Below are 20610 nucleotides of genomic sequence, written 5' to 3' on the forward strand. Positions count from 1 at the left end.
TTATGAAGATCACAGTTTTTATAAAAGTAAAGAGTGAAAACAATGCATAGCTCAAGCCTAGTATAATTTTAAAAGATAAAGCTCTGAGAATGACCCATGTCAGTACTGAAATTTTGTAATTTTGAAGGAAAAAGCATACACACAATATTTTTATAAAGTATTTTATATATCAGCTGTTTTTCTCCTGTGGTGTTTGTACTTAACCTTTAAGCAAAAGTAGCGTGAGCAGTTGGCAGGACACTTTTTGCTTCATTACACTGATCAGTTGGTTAACACCTTTACTTCTCTTTTCAGTTCCTTTATCCACTCATTCATGACTCCTATACCACCCCTATCACAGACAACCAACCTACCAAAAAAAAAAAGAAAAACCAATCAAATTCAGAGGTCTGTAGTTGACTGTTCTGAGAAGTGACTGATACAGGTAAGAAAGAAAGGATAGTTGTGGCGAGAGCAGTAATGGTGGGTGTATGTGTTTTAAGTATAAAGTTTATTTTCCTGTAGCAAGCTCAAAAATTTGTGACCTGTCACCCAGATCACAAATTGTAACTGTTTCTCATCCCCTTCCACAAATTCTTCAGTTCGCCTTTTGTCACTTTTATCCTTGGAAGGAAGTGATGAGCAAAGAAAAGGCAATATGACTTTTACTTGTTGCTCCTTTTGTTTGGAATATTCTTCTCTCTTCTATTTCCCTACTCATATTTCAAAATTTAGATGATAACTCTTTTCTGACTCTAGAAGCCTAAACCATGTGTCCTTGTACTTTCTGTGATTACTTCTGTGATAGACTTATCACTTACAGTAGTTGTCTGTTTGTCTGCCTTCTCAAACTCCTGTAAGGCAGGGCCATAAATTATTTGTCTTTGTGTTCCCAGTGCCTGGTACAGAGCCTGGCATATGGTAAGATTACCATTTTGGGGTTCTTGTTTGCCAACTACAGAAATCAACTTTGGTTAAAAAGAATTTATTGGAAGGATATTAGTTAGCTTACAGAAGTGACTGAAAGACTGGAGAACCAGACTCTGAGAACAAATAGGAAACCGACTAACCAGCCTCAAGGCTTGGCTTGACTATGGCCAAAGTTATGCCACGGAAATGTCCATTTCCTGTTTAAGACACCATTCACTCCTCCACAGGATATTGGAGGCTATTGTTGGAACACCACCACTGGATACTGTATGTCACCACCCTAAGAATGACTTCTAAACTCTCCAATTTTAGCTCCATATTCACATTCTGCATGAAAGCATCTAATTGTCCAATCTATGTACCTGGTCCCTAAATAGGGAAACAAGTTATCTGGCCTCCTTGGCTTTCATGGTTGACTCTAGGGCTTCTAAGACATCATGGCAGATTTTTTTAGTATAGTAAAGGAGTTCTTATGCTGGATGGTCAAAAATAGAGCTGACACATGTCCTTTTCAGTAAACATTTGGTAAGAATTTATTAGTTAAATGATGAAGAGTATCCATCATAATTTCCTGTCTCGAAACCTTTACAGCATCAAGCCTTGAAGTGACTATGATGCTACTTCTATAATTCAGAATAAAATCAATTCCAAAACATAGATAAGCAATATCAGCAAAGTTTTGATTTCTTAAAATGATACCTCATATTTAAGTAAAATTACTCAAACTTTTTTTGCCATACCCTAAGCACATGTTTATTTGGTTGTATAATAAACTAATATTAGAGCTAGGATTTGAACTTCTCCAAACTGATTCCAGAGCACTTAGCTGCTCTTTTTATAGTGTTGGTATCACTGTATTCAGCAATGACTTAACTGAAACAAAACTACAATAAACTTATGTTGAATAAGCCAAAAATTCTTTTGGGGTTTTTTTCTATAACATGTTATGGAAAACCCCAAGCGAACTTTTTGACCAAGTCAGTATTGCCAAATTCAGACTAAAATTGAAGAAAGTAGGGAAAAACACTCGACCATTCAGATATGACCTAAATCAAATCCCTTACAGTTATACATTGGAAGGAACAAAGAAATTCAACGGATTAGATCTGACCGAGTGCCTGAAGAACTATGGACGGAGGTTTGTGACACTCTACAGGAGGCAGTGATCAAGACCATCCCCATGAAAAAGAAAGGCAAAATGGCTGTCTGAGGAGGCCTTACAAATAGCTGAGGAAAGAAGAGAAGCTAAAGGCAAAGGAGAAAAGGAAAGATATACCCATTTGAATGCAGAGTTCCAAAGAATAGCAAGGAGAGAGAAGAAAGTCTTCCTCAGTGATCAATGCAAAGAAATAGAGGAAAACAACACAATGGGAAAGACTAGAGATCTCTTCAAGAAAATTAGAGATACCAAGGGAACATTTCATGCAAAGATGGGCACAATAAAGAGTAGAAATGGTATGGACCTAACAGAAGCAGAAGATATTAAGAAGAGGTGGCAAGAGTATACAGAAGAACTATACAAAAAAGATCTTAATGACCCAGATAACCATGATGGTGTGATTACTCACCTAGAGCCAGACATCCTGGAATGCAAAGACAAATGGGCTTTAGGAAGCATCACTGCAAACAAAGCTAGTGGAGATGATGGAGTTCCAGTTGAGCTGTTTCAAATCCTAAAAGATGATGCTATTAAAGTGCGGCACTCAATATGCCAGCAGATTTGGAAAACTCAGCAGTGGCCACGGGACTAGAAAAGGTCAGTTTTCATTCCAGTCCCAAAGAAGGGCAATACCAAACATTCAAACTTACCACACAGTTGTACTCATCCCACACGCTGGCAAAGTAATGCATCACTTCATGGCAAATAAATGAGAAAACAATGGAAACAGTGAGAGACTTTTTAATTTTGGGGTCTCCACAATGACTGCAGATGGTGACTGCAGCCATGAAATTAAAAGACGCTTGTTCCTTGGAAGAAAAGCTATGGCCAACCTAGACAGCATATTGAAAAGCAGAGACATTACTTTGCCAACAAAGTCCATCTAGTCAAAGCTATGATTTTTCCAGTAGTCATGTATGGATGTGAGAGCTGGACTATAAAGAAGGCTGATCGCTGAAGAATTGATGCTTTTGAACCGTGGTGTTGGAGAAGACTCTTGAGAGTCTCTTGGACTGCATGGAGATCCAACCAGTCACTCCTAAAGGAAATCAGTCCTGAATATTCATTGGAAGGACTGATGCTGAAGCTGAAGTTCTAATACTTTGGCCACCTGCTGCGAAGAACTGACTCATTTGGAAAGACCTTGATGCTGGGAAAGATTGAAGGCAGGAGGAGAAGGGGATGACAGAGGATGAGATGGATGGCATCACCCACTTGATGGACATGAGTTTGAGCAAGCTCCTGGAGTTGGTGATGGACAAGGAAGCCTGTCATGCTGTAGCCCATAGGGTTGCAAAGAATCGGACACAACTGAGTGACTGAACTGAGTATTTTAGAGAGATCAGTCAGAGAAATGTTTCTGCTTTCAAAAAGAGTAAGTTTTTATTTCTAAGGCATCTTACTCATCAAATGTAAGGTCTTACTACAGTCACTTTGGAACACTGTCATTATGTAGCAAAGTTGGGTATACATTTATCCTATATCCTACCACCTTTATTTGTAGGTATATTTGAAAAATAATTTGTACATGGCTTTGTAATTATTTGTAATAGCCTAACTTTGGAAATAATCCAGATGCCTATTAACAGTGAAATGGATACATAAAATTATGATATTCTAAATGAAAAACTATACAGAAATGAAAGTGGACAAACTACTGCTATATGCTGCTGCTGCTAAGTTGCTTCAGTCGTGTCCGACTCTGTACGACCCCAGAGACGGCAGCCCACCAGGCTCCCCTGTCCCTAGGATTCTCCAGGCAAGAACACTGGAGTGGGTTGCCATTTCCTTCTCCAGTGCATGAAAGTGAAAAGTGAAAGTGAAGTCACTCAGTCGTGTCCGACTCCTAGCGACCCCATGGACTGGAGCTTATCAGGCCCCTCCGTCCATGGAATTTTCCAGGCAGGAGTACTGGAGTGGGTTGCCATTGCCTTCTCCACTGCTATATGACTGAATATCAAAAACAGTGTAGAGTGAAAAAAACTGGACCAAAAGAATACATCCTGTATGAATCCTTCCACCTTCCATTTATATAAAGTTCAGAAACGGACAAAAATAATTCAGTGCTAGAAGTCAAAACAGTGGTTCTTTTTGGGAGGACTGAAGGGGGATTTGGGACTTCCAGTTACTGCTACTGTTCTGTTTCTTAAAGGTATATATGATGGTACTGTTGTGTTCACTTTCCTGCAGTTCTAGTTTTTTATATGTTCGTTATGCTTTAATTAAAAATTAAAAGCAAAAAACCCCCACCCCAAACAAACTTCTCTATGGATTAGTTTGGAGAGCATGGTTCAGTGACCCCCTTAAAGTTGTATGTAAAGTTTTATCTGAATATCTATCTAAATAAGTATGTGTATTTTAAGAGAGAGAAGATCCATAGCACTAATCAGATTCTCAAGGAGGTATATCCAAAAAAAGTTAAGAACCCACATTACCAGAGCCCACATATTCAGAAGAATCATTGCTAAACATTTGTATGGGAAGTTTGTTTTTGTAGAGAAATCCTTGTCTCTATGATTAGATCCTCTGTTTTGAACTCCATCTTCTCATACTTTCTCAAGGCTTTTACAGTTATCTTTTTCTTCTTCTTCTCCATTTCCCACCTCTGCTGGATGACTGCTCTTGGCATACCCCCTTAATTTTGTTCATTTCTTTAGAAAAGTTTGTGATTGGTTCCATGTCTTCTGAAGTTACCACACCACTTTCCTGCTTCCCTCTATATCAGATATCCTGCAAAGGTTTGTATATACTTCCTCCATTCTTTACTTAGCTCATTCTAGTTGGGCTTTCTTCTTACTATCACTTTACTGAAGTGGGTCTTCTCAAGGTCACAATGATTTGAGTTTTGCTAGGAAAAAAAGACTGAAAGTGTCAGTCGCTCAGTTGGGTCTGACTTTTTGTGACCCCATGGACTATAGCCCATCAGGCTTCTCTGTCCATCAAATTCTTCAGGCGCAAATACTGAAGGGAGTTGTCATTCCCTTCTCCAGGGTTGGAACCCAGGTTTCCTGCATTGCAGGGAGGTTCTTTACCATCTGAGCCACCAGTACCGCCCAAGTTTTGCTGAAACCAGTGGCTAAATAGCTCTTTGGGAGGAAGTGTGGCAAGGAAGCCTCAGGTATAGAGAATTGATTTAATCATATTTCTGACTACATGGTACTCTCTTGTCCTTGACTGTCTGGGGTCCTGTTTTCACTTTATCTTCCTTTATCCTCCGTTTTGCTGCCATTCCCTTTCCCCCACAGATATCTAGTTAACATGTTTACTTAGCACGCTATCCTGGGCTTCTCTGTTGGCTCAGTGGTAAAGAATCCACCTCCCAGAGCAGGAGACACAGATTTGACCAGCTAGCATCTGGGAAGACTATTCCAGGCAGAGAAAGCAGGAAGGATAAAAAGGTCCGAGGCTGGAACACACCTGATTTATTCAAGGATCAGTAAGAAGATTGGCATGTTACTTCTAAGTGTGCTTTCTCAGAGATTTTTAGTATGCTAAACTTGTACTATTACATCAGGAATCACTCCTACCATTTTACTGTGTGTTTTCTATTTACCCTAATTTTTTTTCTTTCTGTTTTCCAATTTCTGATGATAAATAATTTTTTTGGTGCCAGTTTGAAAATTATGTTTTCTATTTTTATTCTTCTAGTGGTTACCCTTTACTTAGATTCTTATTTATGTTGGTTGTTGTTGTTCAGTCACTAAGTCCTGTTCAATATTTATATTTGTCAAATTTTAAAACTTGTTGATTATATGTATCTTCACCTCTAAATAAGGCATGTATTTTAGTAGGCCCCCCTCTCTGTCCCCATCATGTTAACATTCTCAAGTCTTTTAATATTCAAGATTATTATGGTATACTTTTTTTCTCCTTCTTTTTCTACCTTCATTCTCTCTCCCCACTTCCATTGTTTAACAAGAGTTAAGTTTTGGGTTTGGTTTTTTTCATACCATGAGGCACGTGGAATCTTCCCAGACTGGGGATCAAACTAGCACCCTCTACATTGGGAGCACTGAGTCTTAACCACTAGACTGCCAGGGAAGTTCCCTTTAAGTTATTTACTCCCTCTTTCTTGCCATATCTTACTAAGCTGCCTAGATTTATAACATTTGAACTGATATTTTTATTTTTTTGTTTATCAGTTTTCATGGTAAACCATCTGAGTACTTATATTCCTAAGAATGTCTTTATTTCATCCTAGTGTTTAAATAATAGTTTAGTTATATGGGGTCACAAAGTCAGACAAGACTGACAGACACACTTTCATGTAGTTATATATTCAATTTCATTTTTACAACATTTAAAAAATACTCCATTTACATACATTATTACTATCAATAATTAGAAACCTAGAATTTTTTTTTTTCTTGTAGGTGAGCTACTTTTGGGGAGGGAATTTTTAGAATTTTCTCTTTGAGATGTTTTAAGATTTCTTTATAAAGTGTCTAGGTATTTTTTATAATATATCAAACTGACAGATCTTTAATTTTTGGAAATTATTGGTCATTATTTCTCATTATTCCTCATTTCTGTTTCTTACCTTCTGAAAGTCCTATTATTTAGATATCGACTCTGTTTCTCCTAGCCTCCATATATGTTCACAACTAACTCTTCACAACTAATTCTTTTATTTCTTCCCTTTAATTATACTTTATTTTTTAGAATAGTCTTAGATACACAGCAAAATTGAGCAGAACTTGTAGAGAGTGTCTATGTACACCTTCCACCAACAAATACGGCTCTTCCCACTATCAACATAGCACACCGGAGCAATGCACTTGTTATAACCCATGACCCTACACTGACACCTCATTGTCACCAAAGTTCATAGTTTACAGTAGGGTTCACTGTTTGTGTTGTACATTCCGTGGGTTTTAACAAATGTATAGTAACATGTATGTGTCGTTATAGTATCATACAGCATAGTTTCACTGCCTTAAAATCCTCTGTGCTCAGGCTGTTTATCCTTTCTTCCTAACTTGCTGGCAACTGGTGATCTTTTCACTGTTTTGTAAAAAGTTTTACTGTCATAGTTTTGTCTTTTCCAGAATGTCATATAGTTGAAATTATACAGCACATAGCCTTTTTAGATTGGCTTTTTTCACTTAGTAATATGAAGTAAGGTTCTTCCATGTCTTTTCATGGTTTGATAGCTCATTTCATTTTAGAACTGAAAAATATTCCATTGTCTGGATGTACTAGTACTTAATCCATTCACCTGCTGAAAGACATTTTAGTTCCTTTCAACTGTGGCAATTATGAATAAAGCTGGTGTAAACATCACATACAGGTTTTTGAGTTTACACGTTTTCAAGTCATTTGGGTAAATACTAAGTGTGATTGCTGGATCATGTGGTAAGAGTATGCTTAGTTTGGTAAGAAATTGCCAAACTGTCTCCCAGAGTGACTATATGATTTATCTTCCATTTTCACCAGCGGTGAGTGAGTTTCTGCTGCCCCACATTCTTGCCATCATTTGGTGCTGTCAGTGTCCTAGATTTTGGCCATTTTAATAGGAGTGTGGTGATTTTTTATTGTTCTTTTACTTTGCATTTTCCTAATGATATACGATGTTGAATATCTTTTCAGATGCTTACTTGCCACGTGTATGTCGTCTTTAGTGAAGTGTCTGTTCGGGCCTTTTGCCCATTTTTTAATTGGTTGATTCATTTTCTTATTGTTTAGTTTCAAATGTTCCTTATATATTTTGGGAAAGAGTCCTATGTCAGATAGATCTTTTGCAAATGTTTCCTTTGTCTGTGGGTTTTCCTCTTATTCTTTAAAACCTCCATATTTTTAAACTTTTATAATATATATTTTTAATTGCTTTATGCCTTCTTAATATCTTATTCTGATAATTTATTCACTGATTTCATTTTCAAGTATATTGATTTTTTCCTATTGTATCAAATATAATATTCAACTGTATTTATATCCATTTCATTATTAAACTTGATTTAAAATTTATTATTTTTAATACCCAGTATTTGTAGTTGGTTCTTCATTATTCCTTATTATTTTCCTAATATCCTAATTTAGTTTCCTGAGATGGTCGTCACGCTTATTTAAGAAATATGTTTGGGATTCCCCTAGTGGTCCAGTGGTTAAGAATCCACCTGTCAATGCAGGGGATGTAGGTTGGGTCCCTTTTTGGGGAACTAAGATCCCACATGCTGTGTGGCAGCTAAGCCCACAGGCTGCAGCTACAGAGCCTGGACATCACAAGGGAGAAGCCCACATGAAGATCCTGCGTGCTGACAGCGAAGACCTGATGCAGCCAGAAATAAATGAATATTTTTAAAAATTCTTGAACATATAAATAGCATTAAAAATTCCCCAGATACCATCTCTTCATACCTCTCTATCCATTTCTCACTTTTCTCCTTCCCATTTCTGCACTTTTTTTTTTTTTTACTCATCTTTTTTGTTACTTTTCTTGCCATCTCTCTTTGTTTATCTTCTTTCATTTTCTGTTTCACACTTTTCCCTGATTCTTGGTCATTCATTCTATTTCTTACCTGCCATTCTATTTCTTACCCCACCCAGCTAGTTTAACTTTTCTCACTTACCTGTTAACTTTTTTGGTTCATCAAAGCTGCATTCATGAATTAATATACAGGGCTCCCCCCAGGAATTACTTTCTTCTCTGTCATTCTTTAATTGAAATATGGAATAGAAGAACTCCAAATTTAAAGCCGTGGGAGTTGAGTTATAAACTGATGTATGTGGTCTTTAGGCAAGCTGTTTAACGTTTATGCCTCCATTTCTTCATTTATAAAAAGGATTGAAAGTACCCTCCTCACTCTAAAATCCTATGATTCAGTGGTGTCTTATCCTTCACATTTTTCCTCTATTGTGCTTACCTCATTCATTTAACAAATATTTATATATCTACCATGTTATTTATAACCCCTTTAATTTATGTGAGGAATCTAAAGAAATAAAAGACAGGGTTTCTTCTGCCTTTGAATTGTTTATAGTCTGTCTGGAGAGACAAGAGGTATCTGCATATTAACCCTAAGTTATTTCCAATCTGTTCCTCTTCTTTCCACGCCAGATTTATACTCTCAAGGGAATACCAACTACTTTGTTTATTTTTAAACATTAGTTTTACAGTCTTGTGTGTGTGTGTGTGTGTGTGTGTGTGTGTGTGGCCATGCCACATGAAATGTGAGATCTTAAGTTTCCCAACCAGGAATCAAACCTGTGCCCCCTGCATTGGAAGCAGAAAGTCTTAACCACTGGATCACTGAGGAAGTCCCTGCTACTTTAGTTCAAATCTAATTTCTGGGCAGTGAGGGGGCGGGGGGCGGGGGCGAAGCGTGGCAGGTTTACCCCTGAACACAGTAAAAACTCTTATTTAAAAAATTTTCTTACACATCTAGGAATCCCCATTGTAGTCGTTCTGTGCGTTCTCATGCTCAGGTGCTCAGTTGATCAATGGTGTCTGACTCTTTGTGACCCTATGGGCTGTAGCCCACCAGGGTCCTTTGTCTGTGGGATCTTCCAGGCTAGGATACTGGAGTGGGTTGGCATTTCCTCCTCCAGAGTATCTTCCTGACTCAGGAATTGAACCCATGTCTCCTGCATTAGCAGGCAGATTCTTTACCACTGAGCCGCCCAGGAGGCCCCAGTCGTTCTGTAGCATTATTTTATTTGTCCACTTGATTCTAGTCTGGAATTGATTCATGATAGGAAAATTTATCTCAGAATCAAGGAGATTGATTGTCACTGTGACTTAGTAGATGATCACTCTCTGTGTCTATCTTTGCATGTATGTATATGCCTATGCATTTATGTTTGCATAATTATATTCAAATGTGATGTTCCAGATGGCTGAGTAAATGTGACCAGTAAGTCTTTGCACACGTATATGCTTTTTTCTCTGGTTTGTTTCTCCGCCTATTTTGTAAGGGGTTATTGCTGTAGAGACTTTCTTTTCCTTTCATTGGCCCTGTGTGCTCTCTGGTAAAAATATACCACTCCACAGATAAATCAACAGTGTGGGGAGGCCAGGAGGGAACTGGGCGTACTGATAGAAGGGCAACACTAAGGATCCTTGGGACGGAACTGTTCTGTATCTTGAGTTGGGTGATAAGTACGTGAAGCTGCACATTTAATAAAATTATATAGAACTAAATACACACATATACACACTTGAATACAAGTAAAATTGGGAATATCAGAATAAGATAGAATTGCATCATTCAGAGTCCCCACTATGATTATACTGTGATTTTTCAAGATGTTACCATTGGGAGAAACTGGGTAAAAATTATACCAGATCTCTATTGTTTTTTTTTCAACTGAATGTAAATCTACAATTATTTCAAAGTGAAAAGTTCAATTAAAAATAACAGCAATTTAAAGAAGTATGTGCTGAAAGATAATTGAACATATGTAGCTGCAGGAAGCACTTTGAGAAGCATGACTTTCCATTTACTTCAAAGGATGCTCTCCTAAATAGATTTCGTGCATTTTTTGTTGCAAGTTTTCTTATGCATGTACAGAAAGTGAAGCAGTAGTGGTGATGTGTTGTCTCCATTAACAGAAGAACTTTGTAAACATTTAAGTGATGCCAGTTTCAAATCAGTCTTACCTTCTGTGTAATGGGAAACCAGGTAATTCTAATAATGGGTCAGTTTTTTCATACAGTTCATGGAATCAAAGTAAAGGTTTTAGAAATTTCTTCTGTCAAAGAGGAAACATTTCATATTGTGAATGCTGCTGTAAATTAATCTGAAAATTTCAACATTAAATGCTTTGTTTAGTAACAAATATTTAGTGGAGCATAGGTATGTGGAAGTCATTGTCATAAAATGTTCTTACTATATAAGGAAACTCAGTGTGCAGAAAATTTGTTTGGAATTGATTATATACTACATTCATAATTTATAATTGCATCAAACAAGCCTGATATTCTACCAATAAAATAGGAGGTGCAGTTTTCAAATTTTTCCAATATTTTTCATATACATCGAGTATTTCAACTAGAACATTTTTGTGATAACCTGATGCTGAACTTAAAAATTGTTTCAGTGGGTTTGTATTTACATTGTTTCTTTGCTGCCTGTCCGCAATAAGATTTTATTATTTTTTATCATTACTGGATTTTTCTTTTTTTTAATTTATTTTAATTGGTGGCTAATTACTTTACAAAATTGTATTGGCTTAGATTTTAGAATTATTTGAAAAATAAATGTACTTAGCCTCTCAGTCGTGTTTGATTCTTTGCAACCCCATAGATGTAGCCCGCCAGGCTCCTCTGTCCATGGGGATTCTCCAGGCAAGAATACTGGAGTGGGTTGCCATGCCCTCCTCCAGGGGATCTTCCCAATCCAGGGATCGAACCCAGGTCTCCCGCATTGCAGGCGGATTCTTTACCATCTGAGCCACCACTCCATATTTACTGACTGAAGATGTTCAGTGACTCTGAGGTGAAGTGGTGTCCTACTTTTTCAGACATACATATCTATCTCGATCATTTTTAGCAGTTCAAAATGTAGCAAGATTGTACTTAATGTTATTTTGCATTCAGTCTTTTTATCCACTTTTCCATCCTAAGACACTTTAATTGCTTTAATTGATTTTAGCCCTTTCCCCACATCTCTCCCATTTCCCAGACATGCACCAAAGATCCACCAAGTTAGGTCAATCTGGTGTCTGCTGCTGTTGCTATTTCCCTGTTATTATTAGATATTCAGTATTAGTTAAAACTGTGGTTTCTTCCTCTTGTGTTTGTGCATGTATTTTTCTTCTAGGAATGAGATACTACACTTAATGTCTCAGAAATCGACATGTTTTTCTTCTTGTTTCTGTACACATTTACTCTTTTTTGCCCTTATTTTTTTTTCTCTCTCTCTCTTTGTCCCCTTTATCTATTTTTTAAGTGTTATTTATTCTTGACTGAAATGTGTTTTCTGGAAGAGCTGGTATATGAAAATTACTTATGGACTCTTAACCATATGAAAATAATACATGCAGTCTTTTTGTTTGAAAATTATCATTATTAACAGAACTTTTAAGTATACACAGGCATGTTAGGGGAAAATACTTGATTGGAATTAATTTGAGCTCAATTCTTACTCTTTTTAATACAGTATTTCTCAAACTCTGAGGCTTGCAGAATTCACAAATTGAGATCTGGCATCATTTTCAGAGAGACTTTCAGTAATGTGTAAGTAGTTTTGTTTTTTTACATTTATTTTTATTAACTGTTCACTATATAAACACAGTGAAATGTTAATTTATCAGATCTCTTATAAGAATTTGGCCTATATTCACCAGGTAATGATTTTAAGTAACAAGTGACATGAAATAACTTGTTAAAAAAAGATGTTTCAGGTGTGCCCTGGGTCAGTATTAATTCAACACTGTTTATTAGAAACATCTTAGAAATAGCATCTCCAAGTGTAAAGAACACTAGATTAAGGGACTTGAGTGCTTGCCTAGGCTCTACCGCTAACTAGGTATCCTTAAGTAAGCTACCTTTTGTGCTTCAGTTTCTTTGGCTCTAAAGTAAGGGTTAAGACTTTCACTAATGAAAAGATCTCTTCCCCTTTAAATGTCTATTATTCTTATCCTAACTTTAAAAAATATATATAAATTACGTATTGGTAATCTTTCAAAAGGGAGCTGCCAAATTACATAGTGTTTTTTTTTTTTTTTTTTTTAACTATTGGTGTTTTCTTGGGAAATAGGTATTGAGAGGGGAAGTGGTTTCAAAGTAGTCTAGAAGACAAATAAGCGCCCCCTTGCTTAAGAACTTTGCCCCACATACTCCATCAGTTTTTGTTACTAAAATTTACCTTTAAAAAGTCAATTGGCTTGGGTGGGTTAAACCTTTTTTTTTTTTAAAAAAGTAAATCTGTTAATTATGGTATACAAATAAGATATTTTTTTCCTTTCAAAATCTCCCTAGAATGCCATTTTCTAAGCAGCTTGTGCCAATTTTCATGGAGCCTGGGGGAAAGGGAAAACAAAGTAGGAGTCACTTCTCTCCTTGGGGCCTTAGGGAGAAACTGGTAGAAAAACTTTGGGCAGGGTGAAGGCAAGCCATTGAAATCTGGAAATGTGGTAGGAGAAAAGATGACTAGAGGTAGAATAAAAGAATAGAGAGATATGGAAAGGTAAAGCTAAGCAAGAAGGCATACGCTAGTTTTCATTGATACTGTCATCAACCTTTAGAATAGTGTTAGATTTTTAAAACTATTTATAAAAAATTCACTGGATGAATGAATCAATTACTTATTCAATAAATTTTTACTTTTGCCCAAGTCCCTGATAAGTTAGACTCAAATCTAGTTTATCTGTGTTTATCCTACATTCAATAGCTATAGTCTTTAAGGTAATCTAGGTTCAGAAAATTGACTCTGAATTATAGAAAAAAGACATTACATTTAGGAAGTTTATATACCTGGGGAAGTTTGTAAAGTGAACTATTTATTCACTTAAATTTTTTTAAGCACCTACCTACGTACTTTGGGCACTAGCAGGGAGAGGAAGTATTGGGTACTGATTATAGTGTCTATTTCTATTTAATGGAGTATTATGTGGTCATTTAATATAATTATGAAGATTATAGCCGACTAATACTTATTAAATAAATAAAATAAAAATACTTCTGTATTATAACTGTGCATGAGGGCTTCCAGATGGCTCAGCAGGTAAAGAATCCACCTGCAATGCAGGAGACACGGGTTCAGTCTCTAGTTGGGGAAGATCCCATGAAGAAGGAAATGGCAGCCCACTCCAGTATTCTTGCCTGGGAAATTCCGTGGACAGAGAAGCCTGCCGGGCTATATAGTCCATAGGGTTGCAAAGAGTCGGATACGACTTAGTGACTGAGAGGGTGATAAAGATTAGAAAGATGTTTCTATGCTCAAAGAAAACTAGGAAACTTAGTTAAATATAATCCAGATTTATTATTGTGAATGGAATTATTGAATTTCTTTTTCTTCTGTTTTTTATAATTCATAAAGTTTAAATGAAACTCCACATACGTTTAAACTGTTTTGAAAAATAAGATGAACATATATTAACTAGAAAAAGGTAAGTGTATCATCAAAGGGAAAGAGCAAAGGTGTACTTGCAGGACAATAGATAGATTGCCTTGGCTGGAAGAACAATGAGAGATGAAGTTTAGAAAAAGATGGGAATGATAGTTTCCAGTTTTGATAATGTAGGAAAAGATGAGCTTGGTTAGGATTTTAACTGTGAAATTACAGTGTTTTTTTTTTATTAAAAAATTTTTTTAGTTTGAAATTTTTTTAATTTTTAAAAAAGTTTTATTTTTTTTTAAATAAAATTTCTTCCAGCTTATTTAAGTGAACTGGAGTGAGGGGCCGTTGAGCTGGTCCATTGTGTTATCAGCCATTTTCATGTATAATCTTGAGTTTATGTCTATATTAGGCCCTATCTGAAAGACTTTGCTCCTTTTACCAATTCAGTAAGTCTATAATTTTGCAAAATTTATGTTCTGATATTTTTGTCTTCCATGTATCTTTAAAACGTTGCCTCTGATTTCCACTCTTGCCTTTTCTTGTCCTTAGAGTTAGCCCAGATAGCAAATGCTTTACTACTTGACTTAATGGATTGATAGAATAAATAAACAAGAATCTGAATTGATTGGGCAGAGATTGAAAGGGAGAAAAGCAAGTCAGTCTCCATTAGTTGCTAAATGGGCAAGAGCTTTCTTGTAATGATTTCTCAATTTCACTCTCATGAACCTTTTAGGAATAGAGAGCACATCCTTCTTGTTTTCTAATCTCAAAGAAAATAGATGTTATTTGAAATTAAATACACCAAGTAGGGATGTGAAATTTTAAAAAGATGTCTGTAAACATATTATGAACTAATTCTTTAAGTTATATGTATCATGTTGAACAAAGAAGAATTAAAAAAACAATAACTGTTTAATGATGTGGTATTGTCACTCGAGCTTTAGTAGTTTCATGGGTTTACATTACTATGATTACGTAGAGAACTATTGCATCAAATCCTTATTTTGTGTGGCCCCCAGTTCCCAAAATGAATTTTAAAAAGTTTACCTCCAAAAAAAATAAAAAAGAAAAATTTACCTCCTAAATTTTATGCCCCTTGTTTAGGGGTTTTGCTCTGATATTCTACACTGAGAGTCCAAGTTTTGTACATGACTACGAATACTTTCCTTAAATGTTCTTTCCAAGTAACTTTTGTTGGCTCTTACCAACATAAGGCATTTTATCTTCATATATGTTTATTATTTTCTATGAGGATTGTAAATTTCACATTCCAATGGAAGTCTCATGATTTATTGAAATTGTTAGGAAATAACTACCCTGTGTTAAAGATTTTCATTATTTTCTTTGCCTTGTAATTTGTAACAGTATCTAACCCCTAGTTTCTAAACCTCAAACTTACTTTATAAACAATTGATTTAAAATAAAAAAGTAGAGGTGCATTTTCAGTATTATAAAATCTTCTTGAGTGAATTAAAGAACATTGAGATCTAGAAGTCAAATGGGATGTTGCCAGCGATGCTCTTGACTTTATATACTTTGTCATTAGAGAATGCCTTCAAATATTTTGCCTACTTTCCTTACCACTCTCCACACCTAAATGAATAAATGGAGTAAAAGACAAGATAACTGAAGTGATATACAATTTACTTTTCTGTTAATAAAAGAGAATTTTATCACCACTTTAAAATTGATTGCTTTATTTAAAAGAAATTATTTAGCTGCCCCAGGTCCTGGCTGTGGCACGCTGGGTCTTTGATCTTCGCTGTGGCATGCATATCCTTCAGCTGCAGCATGTGGGATTCCGTTCCCCAACCAGGGGTTAAACCAAGGCCCTCTGCATTGGGAGCTAGCTCCAGGTCTTAGCCTCTGGACCACCAGCGAACTTCCTGATTACTCCTATATGTATTGATGAAGAACTTTTGACTTGTTCCCTTTTAGTAGTTATTTACCATATTCAGTTGTGAATCAAATCAAATTATTAAAATTTGTGAGCCAGGAAGACATAACAAAAACAATGTTTTCATACAATTTTCCCCAAATATCTGCTTAATAGTATAATGGATGTTTATTTCCAATGGCTAAGGTAGTAGTTTGCAGAAGAACCTATTAAATATATATATGTTTTCATCATAGTACTATTTCCATTCTCTTTCCCTTCTTTCTGCATAACAAGACATAAAACTTTATTATATGTAATAGTAACTGTATACTTTAGTTTAAATAATGTGAAGTTAAGAGTTTAGGAAAAAGAATATTTAATCTCTTCATTATGATGAAAGGAAAGTGCTCTACTGAGATATTCTTTAAGACTCGTGCGTATCAAGAACTTTTAATTTAAAATTCATGCCCACATAAAAGCAAATGAACGCTTATAGAAGCTGTAAGTGTATATGTCTATTTGACCCAAAAGTTCTACTTTAATAAATTTATCCTGAAGAAATGATGAGTTGTAGCCAAAGGTTTATGTTCAAAGTTATGTATCTTAGCATTTTAAAATATTAGCAAAATAAGTAGATACAGTAAATGATCAACAGTAAGGAAACAGGTCAATAATGTTATGCTCATTAAAATATAGCCATTAAAGAATTATTTTCAAAGACTATTTAATGAAAATAGTTAAATACAAAAGTGCTTTAAAAAACTGTTTTTGTTTTCCTACATGAAAAAAATGGAGAGCTAGTCAGCTGTGTGTGTTGTTGGCTTTTTTTTTTTTTGTAGAACACGTGTAATAGGCAGGTGAACACCTGTAGTAGTGTTTAACAGAGTTTTGTCAGGAGAACAGGTTATTACTTTCTCTTTACTGTCAGTCTGGGAGAGATTTCTGAAAGTTTAAGCTCTTTCTTTTGTGCAGAAATCTTATATGGCAGGAAATTGCTACACAGGAGCCATATATACCTAAATAGAACAAGTAGGGACATTTGGTCCTTCTTTAGGCATGTTTTCTAAGCAAGTAGTGAGAATATTTACAGAGAACATTTGAGCGATGGATATAAATTCCAAAATATGTGACATGAATTCTGAAAACCATGAAATTAGCCATATAAACAATTAAATGAGTTTTGGGATTATGATGAAAATGGTGATAACTTATACACAAATATATGAGAATTTATTGCCCTTAGGTATTTTACAGTATACAAAAATGGTTATTTACTTTAAATAGCATTTTCTAAAGCATGTTCTGAGGGTTTCTTCTAGTTTTTAAGTTGGATAATGGGGTTCATTGTTCAAATAAACTTGGGAAATCATGGATAAAAGCAAAATCAATCAGGCACGTTTATCAGAGAATTTCTGAGGATTTAATATTTTTCAGCTCAGTTCAGTCATTCAGTCGTGTCTGACTCTCTGCGACCCCATGGACTGCAGCGTGCCAAGCCTCCTTGTCTATCACCAGTTCCTGGTTCGTGCTTAGACTCATGTCCATTGGGTCGATGATGCCATCCAACCATCTCATCCTCTGTTGTCCCCTTCTCCTCCTGCCTTCAATCTTTCCCAGCATGAGGGTCTTTACAAATGAGTCAGTTCTTTGCAGCAGGTGGCCAAAGTATTGAAGTTTCAGCTTCAGCATTAGTCCTTTCAGTGAATATTCAGGACTGATTTTCTTTACAATGGACTGATTGGATCTCCTAGGAATCCAAGCGACTCTCAAGAGTCTTCTCCAACACCACAATTCAAAAGCATCAATTCTTCTGTGCTCAACATTCTTTATAGTCCAGCTCTCACATCCATATATGGCTACTGGAAAAACCAGAGCTTTGACTAGATGGACCTTTGGCAGCAAAGTAATGTCTGCTTTTTAATATGCTGTCTAGGTTGGTCATAGCTTTTCTTCCAAGGAGCAAGCGTTTTTTAACTTCATGGCTGCAGTCACCATCTGCAGTGATTGTGGAGCCCCCAAAATTAAAGTCTGTCACTGTTTCCATTGTTTCCCCATCTATTTGCCATGAATTGATGGGACCGGATGCCATGATCTTCATTTTCTGAATGTTGAGTTTTAAGCCAACTTTTTCACTCTCCTGTTTCGCTTTGATCAAGAGTGTCTTTAGTTCTTCACTTTCTCCCATAAGGGTGGTGTCATCTGCATATCTGAGGTTATTGATAATTCTCCTGGCAATCTTGATTCCAGGTTGTGCTTCATCCAGCCTGGCATTTCGCATGATGTACTCTGCATATAAGTTAAATAAGCACGGTGACAAAGCAGCCTTGACGTACTCCTGTCCCGATTTGGAACCAGTCTGTTGTTCCATGTCCAGTTCTAACTGTTGCTTCTTGACCTGCATACAGATTTCTTAGGAGGCAGGTCATCTAGTCTGGTATTCCCATCTCCTTAAGAATTTTCCATAGTCTGTTGTGATCCACACAGTCAAAGGCTTTGGCATAGTCAGTAAAGCAGAAGTAGATGTTTTTCTGGAACTCTTTTGCTGTTTCAATGATCCAGTGGATGTTGGCAATTTGATCTCTGGTTCCTCTGCCTTTTCTAAATCCAACTTGAACATCTAGACGTTCACGGTTCATGTACTATTAAAGGCTTGGAGAATTTTGAGCATTACTTTGCTAGTGTGTGAGATGAATGCAATCGTGTGGTAGTTTGAGCATTCTTTGGCATTGCCTTTCTTTGGGATTGGAATGAAAATTCACCTTTTCCAGTCCCGTGGCCACTGCTGAGTTTTCCAAATTTGCTGCCATATTGAGTGCAGTACTTTAACAGCATCGTCTTTTAGGATTTGAAATAGCTCAACTGGAACTCCATCATATCCACTAGCTTGTTTGCAGTGATTCTTCATAAGGCCCACTTTGCATTCCAGGATGTCTGGCTCTAGGTGAGTGATCACACCATCATGGTTATCTGGGTCATTAAGATCTTTTTTGTACAGTTCTTCCGTGTATTTTTGCCACCTTTTCTTAATATCCTCTGCTTCTGTTAGGTCCATACCATTTCTGTGCTTCATTGAGCCCATCTTTGCATGAAATGTTCCCTTGGTATCTCTAATTTTCTTGAGGAGATCTCTAGTCATTCCCATTTTGTTGTTTTCCTCTATTTCTTTGCATTGATCACTGAGGAAGACTTTCTTATCTCTCCTGGCTATTCTTTGGAACTCTGCATTCAAATAGGATATCTTTCCTTTTCTCCTTTGCCTTTAGCTTCTCTTCTTTCCTCAGCTATTTGTAAGGTCTCCTCAGACAGCCATTTTGCCTTTCTTTTTCATGGGGATGGTCTTGATCACTGCCTCCTGTAGAGTGTCACAAACCTCCGTCCATAGTTCTTCAGGCACTCGGTCAGATCTAATCCGTTGAATTTCTTTGTTCCTTCCAGTGTATAACTGTAAGGGATTTGATTTAGGTCATACTTGAATGGTCTAGTGGTTTTCCCTACTTTCTTCAATTTCAGTCTGAATTTTGCAATAAGGAGTTCATGATCTGAGCCATAGTCAGCTCCCAGTCTTGTTTTTGCTGACTGTATAGAGCTTCTCCAACTTTGGCTGCAAAGAATATAAACAACCTGATTTTGGTATTGACATCTTTAATATTTTTACATATATATTATAAATAAACAAAAGAGGCATATAGTATATATATCTAATTTATTTGCCCATAAAATCCTTTCTTTGCATTTATTGAAACTAAGTCTAACGTGAGACACGTGTTGGGAACTTTCTGTTTTAGGTTAAACTGTTTTCCTATAATTGTTATATTAGTACTGACAGAGGGGGTGTCTTCTCGTTCAAAAAACAAATAAGATTTAAGGGATACTAAACAACTGAAGGAGATTTTGCTGTTAAATGTTTGTGAATATTGATACATGATGAATTTCACTTTGTGTAATTTTTTCTTTGAATTTGTTACAAGCATGTATTAGTGTTATAATTACTGCCCTACTTTTATTATTTGAAGTTCTTTTATTTATTGTGTCTGCTAAAACTCATTTAGGGTGGATTTTTCTTTTTTGTTTTGTAATTTTAGAATAGGAGGTCATCTTCAGTGGGGCTTTCTCTGTGGAAAGCCTGTGTGGAGGTACCCTCTAGAACTTTTTTATATTTGCTCCCCCAGGATTATCACTAGCCTAGGAACACAGTTATTATTAATAACTTAGTTTGGACTTTCCTGGGGCCATGCAGATGGCTTAAGGTCAAACCTCAAATCCAAGTATGAGTAGGCCTTTTGTTATACATTCTCAGAAGAGATTTTTTACTCCCATCAAAGTAGGGCCCAGATTGAAGCAAACTTGATTATCTCCCTGTAGCAGTGAATGGATTTTTAAAATCCACTCTTTAACAGAGGATATAGTCCTTTGAGGCTCTTGGCTTTATACAAATGTCTCAGTTCTAATTCCCTATTTTATGTGGTCCCAATGCATTGTCTCCTGTGCCTTTTAAAAACACAGGCCCCTTGATTACTGATGAGATCAGCAGAATTCTCCCACCCAATATCAGCTTATACATTGCATTCTGGCCTTCAGTTTCCTTACTGTTTTGGGACCCTGGGAATTGCCGTGACATTTTTTTTTTTTCCTTTTTTTGTTTGTTTGTTTTTCCCTTACAT

General features: G+C 36.2%; 1 protein-coding gene across 9 annotated transcripts in view; it reads left to right on the top strand.

Moving 5' to 3' along the window:
* DENND4A (DENN domain containing 4A) overlaps nucleotides 1-20610 on the top strand; it is a 112245-nt gene that overhangs the window by 16655 nt on the left and 74980 nt on the right. For 8 of the 9 annotated variants that reach the window (XM_040225828.1, XM_040225831.1, XM_040225836.1 and 5 more), the window contains exon 2: nucleotides 12169-12245. The exons of the other annotated variant lie outside the window; for it this stretch is intronic. The gene's annotated coding sequence lies outside the window, so the exon portion shown is untranslated. The remainder of the gene's footprint in view (nucleotides 1-12168; nucleotides 12246-20610) is intronic. 9 annotated transcript variants of the gene reach the window in all.

Source organism: Oryx dammah, unplaced genomic scaffold (genome assembly GCF_014754425.2).
Source record: "Oryx dammah isolate SB20612 unplaced genomic scaffold, SCBI_Odam_1.1 HiC_scaffold_26, whole genome shotgun sequence".
NCBI lineage: Eukaryota > Metazoa > Chordata > Mammalia > Artiodactyla > Bovidae > Oryx > Oryx dammah.